Genomic DNA, 22,980 nt, shown 5'->3' with positions numbered 1-22,980 from the left:
GAGAGGGCATCCACAGGCCCGCCCAGCCCACAGGGCCTCCCCACATAGGGGACCCCCGCCCTGCCCGCCCGCCCGCCAGCCAGCCAGTGTGCTCCTCACCCAAGGCCTGCTTTACCCCATCGGCCACGCTCAGGAACTTCGTCACGCGTAAGTCATGACGTCACTCTGCTCCAGAGTTTGTCTTGGATTAGAGCCACATGCGGGAAAACCGTCAAAGAGAAAAACCCGAAAACAAGGATATAAATGAAATACAAAGAGATCCCATTGGATGGCTCGCAAATCAAAGTTGGATGCTGGCCTTTCAAGTTCTTCACAACCCGTGTTAGGATTCATTTCCTCGGCAATAGAGGGAAAATGCACATCAAATTACTATTACGAATCCATCAGATTGGTGTTCTATACAGGGAAGGACGATACCAGCTCTGATGACTGGGGGGAAACAGACCTTCTCTTGCCTTACTGAGAGAGTTTCACCCAGTGAAATATTTGCTAGGAGCAGGCTGGCCGTATTTCTTTGGTATCTGAAATGCTACCCCACACCTGCAGTCACCATGCTAGGCCATCCGGAGAGTTCACAAATGTGTGTGTGGCCCAGGTGTGGTCCTTGGAGTGTCAAGACAGCCTCGGTACAAAGAGGAACCACAGAAATGGCCAAGTCTTGGTACACCCATCCATGCCGGCTGCAGAATATCTGTGAGCTAAACATTAAAACAAAAACACAGGGGCTGGGGATATAGCCTAGTGGCAAGAGTGCCTGCCTCGGATACACGAGGCCCTAGGTTCGATTCCCCAGCACCACATATACAGAAAACGGCCAGAAGGGGCGCTGTGGCTCAAGTGGCAGAGTGCTAGCCTTGAGCGGGAAGAAGCCAGGGACAGTGCTCAGGCCCTGAGTCCAAGGCCCAGGACTGGCCAAAAAAAAAACACACACACACACAAAACATTTAAGTGGCTAAGCCGCGAAGAATTCATTTTTATTAGTCAAAAGCTAGCTGAGATTTGAGAAGAAAATAGAGGAAGAGAGAGAGGTTACCCAGTATGGCCTCTAGTGTGTTACACAGTAAGGCGATCGTGGCCTGACAACTATGGACAGCAGACAGAGATGGGGAGGAGGAGGACAGGACTGAAGGCATTTTTGTGTGATGTATTGTTCTATTTTTCCTTAAGGAAAAATATGGGTACTGTTATGTACATAACTTAAAACTGTAAGAGGGACGTGGAAATTTTGCCATCTGAGGATTATAATAGCAAGTGACATTAGCAATTTGATTTTGTTGTTTGTCCTGCTGTTGCTTGGTAGATTTCCCTCTGTAATAGGAAATGCACAACAGTAAATTAAAGAATAATTAATGAACCATAATGTCTGCAACTTGTGGTTAGGGACAGATGGGGTATCTGTTCTGAGGCTGAAGGGGAGCATTGAAGCCTGTTTCTACAACTTTTGTGAACATCTGAAGTTATTTCAAAATAAAATGTTTAAAAAGGGACTTGTACTCCACAAGTCGTTTGCTTTTGTAACATGGAACTTGAGAATTGTTTTTATCAAGATGTTAAATTTTTTTAAAGATGTGCTCATTCACCCATGGCCTTATCTCATGATTAGATAGACCAGAAGGAAAAGCTATAGTAGAGAGGAAAAATACAGAAGGAGCTTTTAAAGAAGTAGTTTGAAAAGCTAGCTGTAAAGGACAGGTGTGGACAATCCGGGAACTATATATACCGTCTGATGATCATTAATCTTTCTCTGCTGGTAAATGACAGGAAACACATGTCCATCCATGGGAGACTGCTTTTAAACTATTGTATATTTGTGCAATGGAACATTGTGTTGCTGGTAAAAAAAAAAAAAGTAGAACTAAAAATGTCAGTGGTGTACACGGTCAAGTGTGAAATACAAGGTGAGATGTGCACAGTACCATTTACATAGAAGGAAAACAGCTGAGGAACTTGGGGACAGGGAGACTTTCCCTGTACACAAGCACTCATGCAATCACATTCGTGACTGTATGCATTTGTGAGGTCTCTCTGTGCCCAATTTTCACTGGAGTGGAGTGAGTCATTGGAATTTGACTTTCCATAACTTAATCCAACAGTTTATGATGTTCCTGTGTTTTGTGGTTTGGATTTCAAAAGTAACACGGGCTTATGTTGTATTTGGTTAAAATGTACATTGTTTTCAATCAGGATTTAAAGAAGACCCATACACCATAATTAGTTGATGTACGCCTGAAGCCTTTTTTAAATATAAAGGTCTCCTTCTCCTCTTTTCTCCTTTGCAGTTTCTTTGTTGAAAAAAAACAGGGTGCGATGAACACTTCCAATGGCATAATTTCACATGTTCACCTGCCCTTTGTATAGTATTAAGATGAGGAAGTCTGGCATGATTCCATTTTTTGTTGTGTAGAAATGGTATCTTTTATAAGAAGTATCCTTATTCTTCCATCAAAAAAGCTTGTAATATCCAGTTTCCTTTTTCTTGTTATCTATCTATCTATCTATCTATCTATCTATCTATCTATCTATCTATTGCTGGTCCTGGGCTTGAAATCTGGGCATGGGTCCTGTTCCTGAGCTCCTTTTGCTCAAGGCTTAGCACTCTACCATTTGAGCCACAACACTATGTCTTGGCTTTTTCTGTGATTAACTGGAGATAAAAGTCTCGTGGACTTTTCTGGATTCAATCTGTGATCCTCAGATCTCAGCCTCCCGAGTAGCTAGAATTATAGGCATGAGCCACTGGCACCTGGCCCTTTTTCAATTTTTTTAATGTTAGCAGCCGGGATAACCATTGGCTAGATCTGTCAGTTCATTAGAATTTCCAAAGGGCTATAAAATATTTTAAGAAATAGGTGTGAAATCTGTCTACCCTATTGCATTGGTAAGAGCTTCATATTGATCTTCAGCAATGACAGCAGCAACAATGCATCCTCTCCCCTCACCCCTGAGTTTTATTAAGGAGAGTCTGGGGGGTGTTGTCTTTGGAGCCCTCCTGAATGATTAGGAGCCGGATTCATCAGTCATACCATGAACCTCAGACAACAAAGGGTGAAGGTTCTACAAAGGCCCTTGCTCTGGCTGGAAACCAGATTCTTAACGTGTCCTGAACTCTGCCATCATTGGGACTTCCTGCTCTCCCCGGGGGACCTAGGTCTTTTCCTCTGTCCCTTCTCATCCCCATGGAGCCCTGTAATCCTGGTTTTCCTCTCCACAGGGCAGGCTGAGTCTTCGAAGATGACTGAAGACTTGCTGGCCTTGGTGAAAAAGCTGCAGAGAGGTCCTGTGTCTTGTGTCTGTGTCTTGCACTGGGGTATTGGGTCCAACAGATTAAAACCCAGCCTCCTCAACTCAAATGCAGGGGAAATGATCCCATTTCCTTTACTCCCTTATCATTTCATCCTGTAAGCCTAAACATAGACAGTCTCATGGGTCCTGATGTCTAAGAGGATGGAAAAGCATACGCTGCCTTCTTCCTACACACACACACACACACACACACACACACACACACACACACACACACACAGTGGCTGCCTGTGAAAGTGCATTGGGACTCTTGCCTGCACTAGAGTTCACAAAGACTTTGCAGGACTGGAAACCCTCAGGGACTCACCCTGACCACCATCAGTAAAACAAGGACCTGGGATTTTTGTCACTCATGGTCGGCACCATGGACAGAGCTCTGTCTTTGGAAGTATGCCGAGTTGGTAACCTGGGAAAATCCAGGATGGGAGCTGATTAACAGTGAGACCCAGCAGGAGTAGGGTGGCTTTAAGCCCCAGCTCTGCCACCGACCTTAGCTTCAGGGAGAGACAAGGAGAAAAGCTTCTCCCTACAGTGACATCTCTGTCACTGGGGAATACACAGCGTGCCACCTGCCACGTAAAGCCGTGCTTCCTTCATTTCAACCAGACTCCACGTTGTCCAGATAACAGTGGCTCTGCCCAGCTCTGCCCGCGTGGGGGCGCAAGGGAGGTCACTGCCCCCACCACGATCTGCATCGATCTGTGGCCCAAGAGGCCCAGTGTGCCCTCCCAGCCAAGCCAGCCCCTCGCCTCGCGTCTCAGGAGGTGCCCGGCACCCCCCGGCTCCTCCTCCCGCCACAGCGGGCACCGCCACCCGGACTGATCTCCACCTCTCCATTGGACATCCATCTCCCCACCCAGCACGCAAGCCCTGCGCTGGCCTCTGCCAGGCTCCAGCCCACAGCTCAGTAAATGCCGAGTGGTTGATGGCGGCAGAGCCCAGCCCCAGCGTACAGCCCGCCCGCTGCCCGAGCGAGCACAGGGCCTCTGGCTTTTCTGGCTCAGTCTTCTTTCTTTCTTCTCTCCAGAGGGAAGCCTGGAGCCCCAGATCAAGGACCTGATTAATCGCATTAATCAGCTACAGCAAGGTAAGCTTGCGGACTCCAGACTGGCCAACAGGAAGGGCCAGGACTTTGAATGCCTCCAAGTCCTCACCTCTAAAACCCAAGACCCCGTCCCTACCCCCGGCTGTTAGAAGCCGATGGCCGCACCGTGTCAGCGTCGTCCCCACGGAGCAGCGAGGCCGCCAGGCCAGAGCCCGTCCCGTGCTCACTCTGTCTTCTTCCTTTGGCTCAGCAAAGCAGACATCCAACAAGGAACTCGGGGAGGGCCAAGCTCTCCAGGGCCAGCTAGACTCCTGTAAGTGAAGAAGAGGCAGACGCACCCCGACCACTGCTGACGCCTCTGTGGGGCTGCCCCTCTCCCTGCCACGCCCCCAGCACACACCCCACAAGAGCCTCTGGGCCATCGGCTCAGCCCTGGCAGGGCTACTTTGATGATCCCAGCTAAAATCACAGTCCCACCTCCTTCCTGTCTCTCCTCCTGCTTGCTTTCTTGTTTCCTGTCAGAACCTCTTTCTTTTTCTTTTTTTTAAAATTTCCCCCAATGGGACATTTATTTCTTTTTAGTCATCTCAGCATAATCTTTGTGTATTCCTCAGGGCATTCACTCCTGGCAGGGAAGGGTGGGGGTGATGGGGAGATGAGGCAGGGGTGGCAGAGCATTCGGGATGGACTTTGACCCCTTATACCAAGTCCCTGGGGGCTGAGTGTGTCACTGTGTTCTGCAGTAAACGGGGAGGAAGAGCACCTGGAGGAGGTCTTGAGAAAGAAACAAGGTACTGAGCCACTTCCGGTGTCCTACCCTGCACCTCACAGGAACCCACTCTCCCCGGGCAGCCGCACGAGGACCCCTGGAACCTGCGCTGGGGGGCTGCCCTCTTCTTAGATGTCTCCTTCAGAAGCCTGTTCGTGTCCAGGCCACACCCAGGCTCTCCCAGGACCCTCCAGTACCCTTCCCCATGCGGGCCCCTTCCTTTCGCCCACCGCCTGCCTCGTCAAGAGCTCTCACAGGACCGCCTTGGTTTCCCTCTCTCCACAGAGGCACTGAAGATCCTGCAAGAGCACTGGCACAAAAAGCAAAGCAAGGCTCCCTGGTAAGAGGCCCTGCCCAGGCTCCTCCCACCTCCCGCTCCAGCCGAGAACACGCCTCATTTCCCGCTCTAGAAAACAGAGGGGGAAATTCATTCAGGCCAGACGCTTGCCCAGTTGCCTCTGGCTTTAGGTGGTGGTGAGATTCACCCAAGAGCTTAGTCACTCATTGCTGATCATTATTTATAACATCTTTCCCCATTGACCACCCAGCTTCTCTGTGCCCTTCGTGTATCCATCCAGTTTAGGTTCAGCATCCACTTGCTTTCCCATTCATCTGCTCCTCCACACACCCATTTATCCACTCGCCTACCCATTCATCTGTTCATCTGTTCACCTAAGTCACCAGGCAAGGAAGCCATATCTTAGCCTTCCATCTATCCAGCCATGCATTCGTCTTCTCTCCATCTTTCTCCTTTTGTTCCCCTGGTAGTCATTCTCTCTTCTCTAAACATCCATCCAGACATGTGGCCATCCTTCCGAAAGTCCTCCCATCCTCTCCCTACTCAGCCATCATGCCTGTAGCCAACCACTCCTCCAGTGAACTGTTCATCCCACTGTCTGTCCATCCTCCTCTTCATCCTTTGAGCCTTTGCTTAGCACATTTCTATGGCCAGCGTCTCATGTCCTCATGATCCCTAACTTCATGTGGGGAACGCTGACGAGAGGTAGTAAATGTGTGTATATGCTTTTAACCACGCACATGCGTGGTCTGATGGATGTTTGTGCTCACGTATTTACTTTGCCCTCACAATGACCTTCAGAGGAATGTCACCCTCCCATGGATACACCATTTTATGTTTGAAGAAACTGAGGCCCACTGGAGGTGTGGCCACAGAGGATTATAGCTAGGCTTCAGGTCATGGCTGTAGAATCCATGATGATAACACATCACACCTCTTAGGAAGTTTTCTTGGGAAGGCACAAGAGAGAGCAGTCATCTCACAGGCTCGCGATCACCTGAAGAAAGGAGATGGATGGAGATTGTGAGCCAGGCTCCAACCTCCAGTCCCTCTGGAGGCTCATCAGGGTGTGACTGAGGCTGGTCTTCCCCTCCCCAGGAGGCACACAGCACAGAAATACACGGAGAACCTCCCTGAGCAGACCACTCAGACGGCAGAGACCCACGGAGAGGACACCACCGGGACAACCCCCGAGCCTGGGTGTGGGGGCCAGCGGGGGGGAGAGCGGGGATGGCGCTGGCATCCGAAAGAGCTTGGGGGAAAGGATCTCCGTGAGGGCTGTGGCAGAGGTTGAAGAGGGCGGGGCCCATGAATGAGGAACCCCAGATTTGGCCGGCCTAAGGGGCTGTGTGCAGCTCTAAAACGTGATGTTTCCTTCTCGGATGCGGGGCCCCAGGTTGGATGTGGGAGAACCGCTGGAGGATACGGTGGGCCAGCACAAGGACCTCTGGGAGTTACAGGTGAGCGCTTCTACACGTGTCAGCGCTGGGACCCCTTCGGGTCGCCTTTGGCCTTGAATCAGCCCCTCCCCCCCAGCTTGCTGACTGTAAGATCCTTCTTCCTGCGCTCAGAGTGTCCCCTCGCAGTGGCAGATGGAGCCCCGAGGAAGCCTTCCTCGTTTACAGCGGGGAGAGGCAGCTGTGGCCCAAAGGGCCCAGGGGTTAGGGACGTGGGGAGGCAAGCCCAGACTGGGCAAGAAAGGCTAGGGCGATGCTGTGGCCCTTGAGGAAGGCCTCCGAGCAGGGGAAGCAGTGCAGGGCGTGGGTGCCGGGTGTGGCTTCGGCGTTTCCCCAGAAGCTGCCCCAGACGAGACGGGGAGCCTTGGATGAGGAAAGTGGGGAGAGGTAAAGTCTGAGGAGCCCCGAGCCGCCGCAAAAGCGGCGCCTGAGTTCACAGTTGAATGGATGCGCCGACGTGCGATTGCCAGAAGGGGCAAAGGGGGCGGGCGGGCGGTGGAGCCAGCAAGACAGACGGACGGACAGCCCAGCAGCCTCTGCCTCACAGGTGCTGAAGCAGCGACTGGCCCAGGAGATAGAGGCCCTGGAGCGGAGCCAGGAGCACCTGCTGGCTGAGAGTGAGGCGCGCGCGGGACCCGCGGGGTCTGGGGACGGGCGGGAGCGGAGGGGCGTGGCCAGAGCGCCCGCCGAGCAGCGGGGTTGGGCGGCGGGAGGAGTCGGGGGCGGGGCCCTCGCTCTGGAGGCGGGGCCCGCGCCCGGGTGGGGCGGGGCCCCGCTGACGCCCCGCCCCCGCAGGGCAGCGGCTGCGCCTTCGGCTGCAGGAGATGGAGAGCTCGGCGGACTGGGACGGGCGGGACGCCCCTGCGGGCGCCGACAGGTGAGGAGGAAGGGCGCGTCCTCCCGGGGGTTCTCCAGGCCGCTGTGGCTTCCTCCGAGCCCCCCTCGACCCTCGCTGTCTTCCCTCCGCGCTTCTCCACAGGCTGCACGGGGAGCCGGAGTCCGCAGAGGGGAGGTAGGTGCCCCGGGGACGGGACGGCGAGACGCGCGGGATCCCGGGCGGGGGGGGCGGGTGTCCCCGGAGGGAGGGCTGGGGGGGGCAGGGCGCCCCCCGGGTCGGGCCCCGGCCCCCCGCCTGACCCCGCTGCCCGCAGGCCGGTCGTCGGCGCCCCCGCGCCGGCCTCGAGGAGCTCCTGGAGCCGCCGGTGGAGCTGGCCCTGACGCCCGCCGGCGATCCGCCTTCCCCGCCCGCCGGGAAATAAAGGCCGTGATTTCCAGGCTCCGAGTCCGTGCTCCCGCGCCGCTGGGGGTGGGATTCGATCCCGACGTGAAGAACAGGAGGGGCGTGGGAGCGGGGAGGGCCGTGGGGACCCGAGGCCCGCGGCGCCCGGGCCTGGGGTGGCCCGAGCGGGGCCGGGAGGCGTGGGCTTCCTTAGGATCGAGGCTCACACAGCTTGTGTTGGCCTTTGCCACCGACCACAAGGTATTTTCCCATCCCTGTAACCCCACACAATACGCAGCGGGTCGTTTTGTCACCTTACGGTTAAGGAAACAAAGCAGGGAATGAATGTTCAAGATCTTGAACTCCTTCCCCTTCTCCAGCCCACAGCACACTGAGACAACATCCCAAGCTGGCCCTCACCCCACCCCTCTTCATTTCCTTTACTGTGGTTTTAAATGGAAAGCAAAGTACTCGAGGCTGGAGAGCTTTATAAAGAGGAAAGGTTTGCTTTGGCTCCCCTCTCTCTCCATGTGCAGGTCTGAGAGGCCGCATCTGGTGCTAGTGCTCTGCTGGCAACAATCTTGTGGTGACACAGGACATCACATGGCTAAACACAGGGTCTGTGTCACTTCTAGTGTCAGCCATACCAGCATTCAATTGTGGGATCTCCACCGAGAGGCCCCACCTCTTCACACTGGTCAGAGTAAGTCCTTGCCTCTTGCTACCTTGTGATGGGGAGAGTTTCGAAGCATGAAAACTTGGGGGATATGCACACCATAGCGGTCCAATCCACTTCACTCTTCCCAGTCAGCTAGCATTTGTCGATGATTTACCCTGGCCTTCTCACTGAGAAAGTAGAAGAAAATCTTAGGTTCTGCTATCAGAACTTAGTCAGGACACACTATTGGGAGAAAAGACTAGCTCAGTAAATAATAGCAGACACAAAACTTGCCAGCAGAAACTCCTAGGCCGGAACTCAGGCAGTTCCTATTTGTGTATGACTCAGTTCTGGTTCCTTGTATGACTGACCACCTTGGGGAAATTGAAATCCCCTACTAACCCAAGAAACCTCTCTATGAAAAGTAGAAAACAAAGAAGATTCAAACACAGAAGACGAAGAAGTTAGAATGACCAGTAGACACCCAAAGAGATGTTCAACATCTGGCCATAAAAAGAAATGCAAATCAAAATAACATTGAGATTCCATCTCACCCCAGTTAGAATGGCCATTATCAAGGAAACTAACAATAACAGATTCAGGCAGGAATGTGGCCAAAAGGGAATGCTATTACACTGTGGGAATGTAAATTTGTTCAGCCACTCTGGAAAGCCCTATGGAGGTTCTGCAAAAGACTAAACACAGAGTTTCCTATAACCCACCAATTCTACTCCTGAACACTTATCCAGTTGACCACAAGCCAGGCCACATCAAAGCCACTAGCATAACCATGATCATTGCACCATTGTTTACTGTTCATTGCAGCATTGTTTACCATAGCCAAGATACAGAATCAACCCAGATACCCCTCAGTGGATGACTGGGTCAAGAAAATGTGGTGTATATACACAGTAGATTTCTATGCTTTCATCAGAAAGAATGATATTGCTCCGTTTGTAAGGAAATAGAAAGACTTGGGAAAAAATTAAGCAAAGTAAGTGAACCCCAAAGAAGCATAGGCTGCATGGTTTTCCTCACTTGTAATAATTAGAATATGCCTATAAGTCTACAAGTAAATCCAATGGATAGTACAAGACAATCACACTTGGACATGATGAATGAAACAGGACTCTAAACATTCACACAGAACAAAGGAGGATGTTCTTGGAAGAGGATCACAAGGGCTCAATGGCTATCATATAAAATGATATTTATCAAAATGAACTCCAAGAAATGCCAACAAGAGTTTTTTTCCTTTTACTTTATGTGCTGTTCCCCCTCCCCCTTTTATCACTGGTTTTGATTTCCATACTTTTTGTCTTGTATGTAAGTTTATCTGTTTTGGGGAGAATGGGGGGGCACAGAAATGGTGGGACACAGGATGACTAATCCAGTAGTGATACTCACTAGACACTATATTGAGGTGAACTATACAACTTGTGGGGGAAGGAAGTTGGGAGGGGAGGAAATGAGGGGAAAGGTGACACTGTTCAAAAAGAAATGCACTCATTACCTGACCTGTGTAACTGCAACCCCTCTGTACATCAACTTTACAATAAAAATAAATAAAATAAAAATAGCAGAACAAAAAACAGAACCCACAATCTGAGCCCACTGTGCTCACAGTAACTTGTCCTGAAATAAGCAGACTTGGCACTGTCACACATAATTCACCCCAAACTGGGGCAACTGTGTGAGTTTGCTTTATCCCAAGGAAAGCCACATGACAAAGGGCAGCTCTGAAGCAAGTCACCTGCTGTAGGTAAGTTTCTACCCCTCCTTGGGCTGGGGATGTGAAAAACCCTTGAAGAGTTTATTTCAGAGAGATGGTTTCTTGGTCTGTAAGGGGCTTTACTGGCTCAGAACGGTTGCAAGAGGCTATTCGCTTTTGAAAGCAATCTATGCATTTGAAAGACACAGAAGGAAAGAAATTAAGGAAGGATGGCGTAGGAAGGGACTCTTAAACAAGAATTCAGCCTTTTCTAGTTAACATTGCTCTTACAGTCATAGTTAAATCAGGTGCTTTTGAGGCCTCTCCTTTTCTCCTTTGTAGAAAGACTGACTGCAGTGTATCTCTCTGTTCACAATTCGACACTCATTTTCAGGCCTGACCTCCCACCTTTGCTCTATCAAAGCTTCTCCTCCCTGGGTCATTGTTTGTAATCTGGCCCCCAATTCTTCCTTCCACTGATCCCAAACTCAGTCCCCTCACTGTCCGGACCCCAGCAAAACCAAACGGTCAACAGCGCAGTCCCAAGAACCATTTCTTTGCTTTGCACGTGTTCTCTTTGGACTGACTCGTGGGAAAGCCGAAGGCCCGCCCCAGCCTTCCCATGGGCCTCTGTCTCCCGCGTGCACCGCAGTCAGCACCTGAAACCACTCTGGGAGTCTCTATGCTGTTTCTTTCTGTATCTTTTGGCAAACTCCCCAGAAGTTACAAGCCCTCCTGAATGTGGCTCTCCTAGAGAGTGGATACCTTGGAGCCTCCTGGTCTAGAGTAGAGAAGTTTCTTTTGTGAGAGAGAATTGCTTATGGGTTGGATATTTAGCCACAAAGCCATCCATCCGGACAAAGAAGTATCCTGAAAGACGTACTGTCTTGAGATTAGGATGAGATAAGGGTTAAAAGGAAAAAAACACACGTTTTAAGACTTCCACCAGTCCCCATCACAGGAGGGGGAGAAATTTTAGCCACACGGCGGCTCTTCCACAGGGTGCTGGATAAAGACTGAGTTAAAGAACACCAGTTGTTCATCTCCGCAATAGGGCCCAGGTGTTTGCTCCATCCCAGGTCTTCACACGGGTTTCTGCGGAGAGCGTATTTCAGTCCGTTTGGGATGGTGTCCAGATGTGAATCTGTGCATTTAAATTTCCTTCTGGTTGATCATCTACTCTCAAACCACCTACCCCTGAGATAAGACTTGAGTCTTCGCTCGGGGAAAGGGGTGTGGGATGCCCAGCTCCCTACCTCCACATCATTTAGGAACTTACTAGAAATGCAAGTGATGGGCCCTGCCCCACCCATTGAATTGGACACTAGGTGGAGCCAGGCGGGGTATAAAAAGGCCACCAGCTTGTTCTGTTGCTGAAACGTGACAGTCCATAAACTATCCCAAGGAAGAGCTGCTGAATGTTTCCTTTTTCCTTTTGTTTTCTTGAAGTCCATTCTTATGGTAAAGTTAAGAAAAGAAATGCCAGGTTCCGGCCTAAGATTCTCCTGTCCAGAAGTGTGAATCCAGACACATGACCTTTCTTTCTGACCTCCCAATTATCTCATTGCAAATGCAAAATTAAAATACTATTTTCCATAAAGTTTTAATAAAGCTTCTGGGTAAAATAAGATGTCAGTTTCCTTCCTCTTCTTCATTGAAGGGACTAAGAAGTCTATACTCCCATAGGAATGATAAATGCGTCTGTTCATCCTCGATCACAGCTAGAAATACTAGATAACTGTAAAAAGGGAATGAGCTATCATTTGCCGAGATCTCTTTCTCCAAAGTGTGGCAGGTATTACATGGGCCATATGGGCTCTGATTGGCTCATATAACAATCAGTTGTGAGAGGGGTTATTTCTTTTCAGATTGTAAAACAAAATGTTTTTAAACCCTAATTTTGGTTTAAAATTCCTGAAATGTGTGTCTAAACTTCTAATACCCCCTTTTAAATGAAGTTTGGGATGAGCAACTCTATTTTCTCCCTTAGAATATAGCATGTATTATTTTCTTTCTGTCTTTTTTTTTTTTTTTTGGCCAGTCCTGGGCCTTGGACTCAGGGCCTGAGCACTGTCCCTGGCTTCTTCCCGCTCAAGGCTAGCACTCCGCCACTTGAGCCACAGCGCGGCTTCTGGCCGTTTTCCGTATATGTGGTGCTGGGGAATCGAACCTAGGGCCTCGTGTATCCGAGGCAGGCACTCTTGCCACTAGGCTATATCCCCAGCCCTCTTTCTGTCTTTTGCATTCTCCTTCTCATTGGCCTTAGGGTTTCATGGGTGGCCATAAAAGGACTTTTTCTCATGAAGTTTAAAGGATGAGTTTCTGGGAAGATATTTAAAATCATATGAATGGGTCTAGCAAGGTCAGTATTTCAAGGATCCTCAAAAGAAACTACAGCCTGAAGTCATCAACCAAGAGGTCAGGGGAACTTCTGAACACAGGTCAGAATGAACATGTGGTGAACACGAATCATTGCTGTGCTAGGCAAATACCCAGGTCACTCTACAGAGATCTCCGCAGAAGTTCCTGTGAACGTACATACAGAATGCTCAGATGACGTTCTTCCAGAATGTTTATTTTCCTTTAAAACCATCTTCAGAACTCTAGCATTCAGAATGAAGAGGTGGTGGCCTGCTCTTGTTGGCCGGCTCGGGGCATTTTATGAAGACCTCAGGAAGCTCAGTGTGCGCTGCAGTTTAGGCAGTGGCTAACAAGTGTGCGGACTAGATGTGAGCAGTGGTTGGGGTGTGAAGAGAGGGGCCTGGTGGATGAGTGAGTGACTCTATGTCTGTTGGGAAGGAGGCGTGGAAACTGAATTCGAATGGAAAGCATTTGCTGTGTTCCAGGCTTATTTTACCAGCCCTGTCACCCTCTTAGCCACAAAGAAACTGAGACACTGAGGCTTTGAGAAATGTTTACAACACCTGAGCTTCTTATGGCAAAGAAAGGACCCATGTAAGCTCAGCCCTGTTGACCTGAAAATCAGCGTCAGGCTTTCTTCTGAACTCTGTCCACTTCCAGCTTTGAGTTATAGCTTCTTCATGGCCTGTGACCTGTAGCCACTGCAGTACAACAGACGCTGGGACTTGTTTCTCCTATGACTTAATACCCATCAGCCCAACCTTTCCTCTATGCCTCTCCTCTCCCCTCCTCCCCTCAGCTGGCGTGGGGATTTGTACAGAAGAGGATGGGTCCGGAGGATATTTTGGAGCCACCGGGGCATTATTTGTGCTGACTGCTTGCTTTTCTCTTTGAGCTTTCACACTCAGAGCAAACTTAGGATTCAGGCCCCTTGAGCTCCCCGCCCCCGCCCCCCCCCCCCCCCCCCGCCCGCCTCTATTCCCACCCCCTTCGGGCTCCTAAGTGCATTATTGAGCATTCCACAGGTTTGTGAAATGTGACAGTGACCAGCAGATGGCAGCATGGGCTTAGAGATGCTCCAGCCAACCTTGACTGCCTCCTGGCATATGCTGTGTGACCAGCAGGGGGCGCAGAGGCTCCACTCCTGGGTGGAGAAAGGGTCTGGCTCGGAGGCTCTCCCTGTGGGTGACATCTGCATGCCAGTCTATGCTTTGCAGGTGCACGCCATCCCACCTAAAATGCTCATGCCAAGACAAAGCTACCGCGCCACCAAAGTTCAGGGTCCAGAGACAGCCGTTTACTTATTTATTTTTTCTGCCTTCCCTTTTACATCTCAGCCATGACAGGAAACGTCCCACATTAAGTACAGATTTTGATGGCAGGATTTATTAGACCTCAAGGTCCTCCAGGATAAAAAATTTGGAGGAGAGTTAATGGTAGCCAGTAGAAAACAAGTAAATAAAGAACTAAGCTGCTGTGCATGCTTCCCTGGGCCTGGAATGGTGAGCACGGATCTACATGTCAAATGAACCCATCACTCTCTCAATATGTGGTTTAATACACTAATCTCCTCTGCCTCTGCCTTTGCCTTACGCTTTACTTTACTGACTAGTTGGTGCCATAATTTGTAATGTGGGTGTTTAGGAAGGAAGTCCAATCCTAGGCCTGGGGATGTTACTTAGACTACCAACTAGTATGCATGAAGCTGTGGGTTGGATCCCCAGCAACAGAGAGAGAGAGAGAGAGAGAGAGAGAGAGAGAGAGAGAGAGAGACTATTCCAAATGTGTCTGAGCTTCCAAACCCCTTCTTTTCCATAGCCCCAGCTTCTCCCCCATCCTCAGAACAACAAGAATATTCGTTTATCTGAAAGGAATTTGGGGTCGCTTGTAATTGTGTTTCTTTTTTTCCAAATGGAATACCATTGGATTAAACAATACTGCCAAGTGCTGAATACAAACTTTTCTAGAGGCAACTTCTAGTTAAGTGGAATGTAGTGTCGACTTCTGGCCTGAATGCTAATTCTCAGGAGCATTGCATAACAGGGTTTTTTGGTTTTGTGTGGGTTTTTTTGGTAGTCACAGTGTTGAATAAATACAAATTTTAAGACAGGGCTAAATAAAACTCACCCTGCTTGTCACGTAGGATGTTAGTAAGGTCAAGTGCACACTCTCAGGTTAAGGTGACATGGGAGCAGATGCTGTGGCCCGGAAGTCCTCCAGCGGGCTACGGAAGGCCACGGAACCACTGTGAATCAACATGACTGCCACGTGGCTTTGATGAAAATACGATTCCAAGTCAAGTTATGAAAACAATCGTTTTCTCTGCTTTGCTTCGGTCACACCTCTCCTACTTGTACTGGTTTGATGTTGCTGTTGTCGCTTTTCAACATTTTGCACATATGTCCGGGCACCTGGAGAATTCTTACAAAAGAAATGGGACAATCTGTTACTATGCTGAGCATCGTAGCGAGACCGTCAGCTGATGGCTTACATGCGTCCCGTTCTATAGGTCAAAGAAGCAAAGGTTAAAGGGAACATTGCACCTGTCTGTGCCTATGCAGGGGGCAGTTTTTGTTCAGCTCGACGCTTATTCACAGAGGCAGAGTCTCTGAACCAGACCCATTCACTACACAGGCAGAGTATACCTCATTCTAGAACCAACCTCAACAGCACGGTCTCTTCCTTGAAGAGTTCTTCTCCTGGAGAGAAGACTGATAAACTCCCTGACAAGCAGAAATCCTTCCCACATAGTCGAGACAGGTTCTAGTCCACCTTACCGAACTTTCTATGCAGTGGGGGAAACAAGCACAGCAACCCTGGGGCCTGAAACCCGATAAACCAAACGGGAAAGAGCAGGGCGCCAAGGAGTCCCACAGAAGGGAATCAACCCAGCTCTGGCGGGTTGCTCTGTTGAAGCCGGTGCAGGACGCTCATCCATGCCAGTAGCCTCTTACAAGTTTTATTTGACAAGACTGAATAGGACTTAGCTGCTCAGTGTTGCTGCCTAATGAACGACCCCACGTCATCCCTTCAAACCCTGAATGTTCGGTTGAGCTCCATCAGATGCTTCTTCTGCTGATGGGCTCGACCAAGGGGCATGATCCAGCTGGCCTCTCATTTTGGGGAGACATTGATTCTCTTCTGTCTGGACTCCTCCCCTGGCAGGATAGAGGGGTTTCTATATATCATGGTTTCGGGGCTGCATTTCAAGAGGGGCGCAGGCTGCTTGGGAGCCACGGGGAGGCCTCATCTTGAGGCCTCTACTAGCTGTGAAACACACAGGCACTTGCATTACACAAGTTCTATTAACCGAGGCACAGCCATGGCCGGCCCGTATCTGAATAATAAAGAAACGAAACCCTACCTTTTGGATGAAGAATTGTGGCCATGTCTTTTCCTTTCCACAACTGTGCTATAAAACCAGGGTCAATTTCAGGTGGCTTCAGAGATGGGAAGTCTTGAGGGATAATACTAAGGCGAGCTGTTGTGGCAGACTAGCAGAATACACTAGGCGGATCAGAGAAGTCAGTGTTTGGTGTCAGGGATGAGATTGTGGGGGCGGGGAGGGGCGGGGGAGGAGACACAGCAGGGAAACAGCATTGTCATACCTGGCAATGTCCCATCTGGTCACCAAGGAGGTGAGGAGTCATGAATCATCTTCTCCTGACACCGGATCGTGAAGGCCTTTATAGGATTTATGAATCCAAGAGGACATTTATGCCAAGGCACTTGGACAAGGAGGGTGTTGGTTTTATTTATTTATTTTCTTTCTATGTCTGACATTTCATTTCAGAGGCCCTTCCATGAGGTTGCCATGAAATTACTTCATTCCCATAGTCTTGGCCAGAACCTTCAGGATAGGCCCTCAGTGGGTCCCCTGCTTGTGTCCTGAGTCCTGGTTCCGGGGTGGGGCACATTGTTTCAGTGGGAATAAAAGAGAAATGCTGCCTGTTTAGAAGCCTGCAGAGACCCTACGGGGCCCCTTCGTCATGGAGCTGGAAATTAGTGACTCTGAGGACCATGGTGAAAGCACTGGGGATTCAGAATATGTAAACGGAAGGCATGGAACTCAATGTGTGTATGTGTGCGCACACACACACACACACACACACACACACACACACACACACCCTGCAGTTAGATGGCCATAGGATTTTTAATAAAACCTATTTATCTTCCAACAGTAGGAAAAGAGGTTTTACTGCTGAATGGCCAAAATGGAAGAATTTAAATAGGAGTTGACTTTGTGTATGAGTGCTAGTCCTGGGGCTTGAACTCAGGGCCTAGACACTGTCCCTGAGCTTTTGTGCTCAAGGCTAGCCCTTCACCTCTTGGAGCCACAAATATACTTCCAGCTTTATGGCAATTCATTGGAGATGAATTTCATGGTCTTTCCTGCCCTGGCTGGCTTTGAACCATGATCCTCAGGTCTCAGCCTCCTGAGTAGCTAGGGTGACGGGCGTGTGGCTGGCAACCAGCCAAAGCAATCAACTTTATGGCAAAGCCTAAATGGAGGTCCTTTAGATTGCCCAAGGTTACATACTGGCATGATGATCTAAGCCGGTGGATGGATAGCACATTTCCTCTGTGGGCAGGAACAAAGCGTGATTTCAAATGCAAAGTATAAACTCCTCTGAGCAAATCCTTCTGTCATTTTGAGCTGAGCTGGCAGCCACCTAGCCTTTATGTTCCGAAACCCCTTTGAAAATCAAGCGGAGGCATGTTCTTGGAGTAACAGCTAGCATAACAAGTGCCCGCCATCCGCTTCAGAAGTCCATCCCTTTGTTTCGTCAAGCCAAAGCAGAAAGGTGGAAACACAAATCAGGAAACCAGCAGCTCTGCAAAGCCATTCGTTGGGATTTGTCATTTCACTCAGCCTCAGCACTGACGCCGGCTACTCTGGTTTTGTTCCGAGGGAAAGTAGACACTCTTGGAAGCAGCCGGAACCCCACAGACTTGCTGATTCGAGCACTTTGTGTGAAGAGTAGCTTGACTCCATAGAATGACAACCTCCCCTCCCCAAGCCTCAGCGGTTGCCTCTGTTTTGCTAAGATAGGACAGGTCCTCTCTGGGACAGACAGGCCTGGGGCTAATTAGGGTACAGACTGAATTCATCACTAAAGCTCTCACTAACAAAGACAAATTACCTCATACCTTTAACAAGGCCCTAAGAAATTAGGTGAGCGAATCCAAGGTCCAGCCATTCGACAGATGGCTCCCTGCCAGAGAGACTTCTCACTGTAGGTTTGTTAAAAGATGGAAATAGGCAACTCTTATCAGGACAGAAGGTTTATGGGATCTTTCCCAGACCCTGATCTTCTTTGGTCCTCACTTACAGCCATCGAGAGAGAGGCATACCTATTCCCTGCCTCTGAGAACAACTAAACGGTGGCTGGGGAGGCTCAAAGCGCTTGGGGCAGGGGGTAGGGAGTGCAACATGGATTTACAGCCCTTCACTCCAATTCTGTCTCTACCACCCATTTGCCAATGTGTCATTCTGCAGGATTTTTAAAGGCCTCTGAGTGTCTGGCTCTTCATCTAAGGATGGAGATGATAAGTTGATTCTGGATCAGGGCTACCTTGGGGTCTAACTCTGTGCAAAGCTGCACATGGAAGGAGCGAGTTGATCCGTGTGTGTGTGTGTGTGTGTGTGTGTGATATTTTCTGAGTTACAAAATGTAGGCAGTCCTCGCAACTCCCTTAATGTGCTGTGCTGAAGCTCATAAGGGTAGAAGGAGCCAGTCACCACGGGAATGCTGAGGGCAACCATTTCTCGCAGCGGGAGGGAGGGCATGCTATGTCCACAGGTACACAGCACATTCGGTCCAGACACCGAGTTCAGCCCTGCAGCTTCTCACTGTGAGACAGGGACAAGGGTGGCAATACAATAGGAAGTCTATTGCATAAGTTTCTGGGATGGCAAGAAAGACTTGAGCAATTTACAAGAGGCAATGAGGTGGGGAACTTGAGTTGATATTTCCACACAGCCAAAGATGGCTGTGATCTCCAGCTCTGATCAGGGAATCTCAGAAAGAGAAGATGGGGGGAGACCTACATGACGTTTCTCGTCTGTGCACAAATTGTGCTGGCCATGAGGAGTGAGGGTATGTAGCTGCAGGATCTGGGGTGTTGATGGCAGAGCTTACAACATCCCCCCCCCCCACACACACCCCTTTTCCCTATGGCTTTCTCTTTCCGGGAAGGTGTTCATGGAGGTAGTTGCTTCTATCTATAGTACACAGTATCTTCTCTTGAGTTACTGCATTCATTCACCCACTTGTTTATTTTCTTAGCACTACCATTGACCAATATCAAACAGCTGATATAGTAAGTAGTATTATTAGTAGATAATAAAGTATTTCCTTAGGATTGTAACGAAGACCATAGAAGATAACACCGGTGAAGAACTTAGCTACTCTTTATTAGCCACGGCTTATTATTTATTTCTAAGTCTAGGGATAGGGCAGCAAGAAAGGAATTATCTGAAGGCCCGGCTTTGAGTGTGAGTCCAGTGACCTCTGATGGCTCCCACGTCTCCTCTTATTTCCTTAATTTGGAAAAATAACACTATTTCAAGACTCTGTTGTAGGCAACATTCATCTGTGGAATGCGAAGGAAAGCCTCTGTCTTGTTCTTGTGGAAATATCAATATGCATGTGCATAGTAAAGACTGTGAGACGTTACGTCTGCAGGCAAGAATCATTTTGATTTGGATGCCTCTCGAGCTTTCCGTTTGACCACACTCTCTCTCTCTCTCTCTCTGACAGCAAAATCTCTTTCCCATGGCTTATTCCCTTTCTTAGACAAATAAAATACCTTTAGTTGTATTAAGATGTTTCAATTCAATGAGTCAATCTGTAAGTACAGTGCATGGTGCTCATGCTACCCCTTCCATCCCTCTGTCTCTCCACCCCCATGGACTATTCTTCAGGACATTGTAGGTGAAGTGAATCCCAAGAGTTGCTGCAATATAGATATTCTTTTTGTTTTTGTCTGTTGTGGGGCTTGAACTCGGGGCCTGGGTACTGTCCCTGAGCTTTTGGGCTCAAGGCAAGCACTCTACCACTTTGAGCCACAGCTCCACTTCCAGTTTTCTGGTAAGTCATTAAAGATAAGAATCTCACCGTAGTTTCTCTCTGGGCTGGCGTTTGAACCATCATCTTCGGTTCTCAGCCCCCAGCATAGGTAGGATTAAAGGCCGGTGTGAGCCACCGGTACGCTGCTGACGTTCTTTTTTTCTCTCTCTACTGACATCGCCTGCCTTCAGTGTTACTGCCTGTGAATCCAGCATCAGGTGCTGAAACGACGTCGTTTCTTCTCACACTGGTTGATACTAAATCACGTGACACAGGAAGCTGACAGGTGTGCTATTCCTCAGCCAGGTGAGCAAGATACACTCCATCAGACTGTGTGCCAAAAGACAAGAACTTGGCAAAATCAAAACATCAGCTTTGCAGCCGTCTTACATTTCCACTCCCCCTCCTCTCCCCCTTGCTCTGTGGGCAGCATTTGCATGGAAAGGAATTGCATTCTACTCTTCTCACCAAAGTGGAAAGCAAAGCACTTTCTGAGTCACTGAGCCCAACAACAGCAACCGTCTGGAAAGCAGAAAGCTTGGGTTCCAATGCCGCCCGGGCTGTGAAATCGACCTTGATCTGGAATAAGTTCATCTGCGCAATCAAACCTTGAATTCCCCCGTGCAGAAGGGGAGGAACACGAGCTGGCCAGGTCTGTGCTCTCGCTCAGTGTGAGATGTGGTCTCTTTCTAGATGGATGCTATTCTGAAGCCAGCTTTGAGTCTAGCAGGCCCGTTTGTCACGGTAGCAGGCTGCTCCTGGATGGTTTACATTCATCTCTTTTGCACCTAGACATGTGAACGGGGGTGGGGGGCTCTTGAAAAGGGGCTGAAGTTCATGGCTCATGTATGAATGCCCACGCTGATGTTGCCCTCCCCCTTCAAAAACAGCCTGTTCCAGCTACTGGAATAGCCTATCTCCAGTAGATTAGTGGCCTGGATTAGAGGCACATGGATACTTGCTTCCTCTTTAAAGTATTATAGTAAAAGAAACATCATTGACACAAGGCCCAACGGCGGGTGAGGGGGGCGTGGAGAAGGCTTTTACTTCAGCCCACAAATGGAATGAGAACCAGATCTGATTCTTAGCATCACTTCAGCATAACTGGTGTGTGTGTGTGTGTGTGTGTGTGTGTGTGTGTGTGTGTGTGTGTGTTCAGGGAGCAGGGGAGGGGACCAAATGCTATGAATGTGTACATTTCAGAACGTGTTCAAAATCCCTAAGCTACTGCACACGAAGACTGTTTCCTAGAAAAGCCCTCCAGCGCGGCATTTCGGCTGGTCCCTGTCCTCGTTTCTCCCATAGGGGATCTGCTAATGGCAACCTGCCCTGGCTTCTTGGAATGGCCTCCGCGGCGTCCTTGGGAGCCTCTTCGGGGCACACTTGTAGAACAGCTGTGTCTCTGGGTGTGTGGAGCAAGACTTCACCACGTGGTGACTTTGGGCTCGGAGTTCCGTGCCACTTTGGGTCTTACTCGGCTTCCTTTCCTTTAAGAAAGATCTCTACCATGTCTCCTTGACAGGTCTGCTCTTCCCCTTGAGGTTATGCTCTTTGCTATCTAACAGTTGAACACTGTGACTTTTTTTTTTTTTTTAAAAAAAGAAGAACTGCGTTAAAAAAAATTGTTATTATCAAGGTGATGCACCGAGAACAATCTTGAGTTTTGACTCTACCTGGTTCTCTGATATTCTTGAGGCTTAATGGTGCTCTTGCTTCTGACACAAAACTTTAAAAAATGTGTTTGTTGAGTCAGAGTAGCCCAGGCTGGTTTTGAACTCGGGATCCTGCTACCTTGTCCTCCTGAATGTGAGGATTACAGGTGCTCTGCCACACCAAGTGCTGTTCTTTTGCCTGGTGAACGTGTGCTTTCTCTCCCAGACTCACACCAGGGGACTTCTCTCCCCAGGTGGTTGTGTCCTTGACCTTCCAGGCTAAAGGCCCCTGCTCCATCCTCCTCTCATGTTTACATTTCATCTATTTATATTCGGAAGACCCAGAGTGTCCGAGTGCCCGCCCTCGAGGCCCTCTGGGATGACTTCCCTCCCCTTACCCTGGCATGTGTGGTTCTAGGCATCTCACAGTGATCAATGAGCATGGAAAATAATACAATGAATGAACACAGGATAACTTCATGATCTACTAGGAGCCAGTACGCTTCGGGTATTCTACCTCATGTAACTTCTCCAAATTCTCATCATATATATATATATATATGTGTGTGTGTGTATATATATATATATACACACATATATATATATACACATATACACACACACATATGACATCAGTTTGAAAGAAGAAGACATTGAGTCTTAGGGACTTCAAGTAACTTCTGGTGTCCGTTGGATCCTTTGGGACCCTTTGGGAAGCCGATACCGAGAGGAAGTTACTGCCAAGCGTCTATTGTGTGTGGGAAGTGGAGGAGAAGTGCTCTGAAAAGATAAAAAGGGGAGGAAGCAAATTTCAGCAGGGAAATCCTGCAACGTGCACTGGGATTTGGCAGGGAAAGTCCACGATGTAGAAAGGATACTGTATCAGCCAACTCACCAAGGCGCTCAGGAACAGAGGTTCCTCATTCGAGATGCCCTTCCCCTTCCCCTCCCTGCCTCCTCGCATGCGCGGTGGGCCTCCAGTGATCCTGGTGTGGGGAAGCAGGGTAGATGTCCCAACAAAGCCATGGTTTGAAAGTGGGTCAGTGTGACTTTTAAGTCCATTAAAACTCAAATGATACTGTATTTCTGAAACTTAAGGGGCCTCCTGTGACACAGTCCAAGGAAAGATCAGACGCATGACCGAGATCAGCATCAAACCAGCATACCCAGGACCTTCCATTTTAGTGTCACAGGAAAAACAAGGCACAAGGTGACCTTCCGTTTCACAATCTCGCCTCCATTACCCCATTTCCTCCCTCTTGAAATGGACTTGGCAGGACCTTCCAGGATCATATGTCACATAAAATGATTAAAAGTTGTTAAAACCCCAGATGATTGAACCTACGGATTAAGCAACTGTGTAGGCAGCCAAATCACTTAACGGGCACTAGTGCTTGCCAAGTGTTGTAAGCCCAGCTGGAAAGGCAAAAG

General features: G+C 49.3%; 3 long non-coding RNA genes across 3 annotated transcripts; all 3 read left to right on the top strand.

The window, feature by feature from the left end:
• Positions 1-5,091: 5,091 nt before the first annotated feature.
• LOC125358019 lies at positions 5,092-6,601 on the top strand. Its single transcript, XR_007212254.1, has 3 exons — positions 5,092-5,139; positions 5,403-5,457; positions 6,514-6,601. It is a non-coding gene; the product is annotated as an uncharacterized LOC125358019 (long non-coding RNA).
• Positions 6,602-6,811: 210 nt separating this feature from the next.
• On the top strand, positions 6,812-7,700 carry LOC125357861. The gene is made up of 3 exons (XR_007212244.1): positions 6,812-6,875; positions 7,420-7,489; positions 7,668-7,700. It is a non-coding gene; the product is annotated as an uncharacterized LOC125357861 (long non-coding RNA).
• Positions 7,699-8,146, top strand: LOC125357860. Its single transcript, XR_007212243.1, has 3 exons — positions 7,699-7,749; positions 7,852-7,884; positions 8,024-8,146. It is a non-coding gene; the product is annotated as an uncharacterized LOC125357860 (long non-coding RNA).
• The last annotated feature ends 14,834 nt before the right edge of the window (positions 8,147-22,980 follow it).

This window comes from Perognathus longimembris, chromosome 10, assembly GCF_023159225.1.
Source record: "Perognathus longimembris pacificus isolate PPM17 chromosome 10, ASM2315922v1, whole genome shotgun sequence".
NCBI lineage: Eukaryota > Metazoa > Chordata > Mammalia > Rodentia > Heteromyidae > Perognathus > Perognathus longimembris.
The sequence above is the reverse complement of the archived record's forward strand: the minus strand, read 5'-3'. Positions and strand labels throughout refer to the sequence as shown.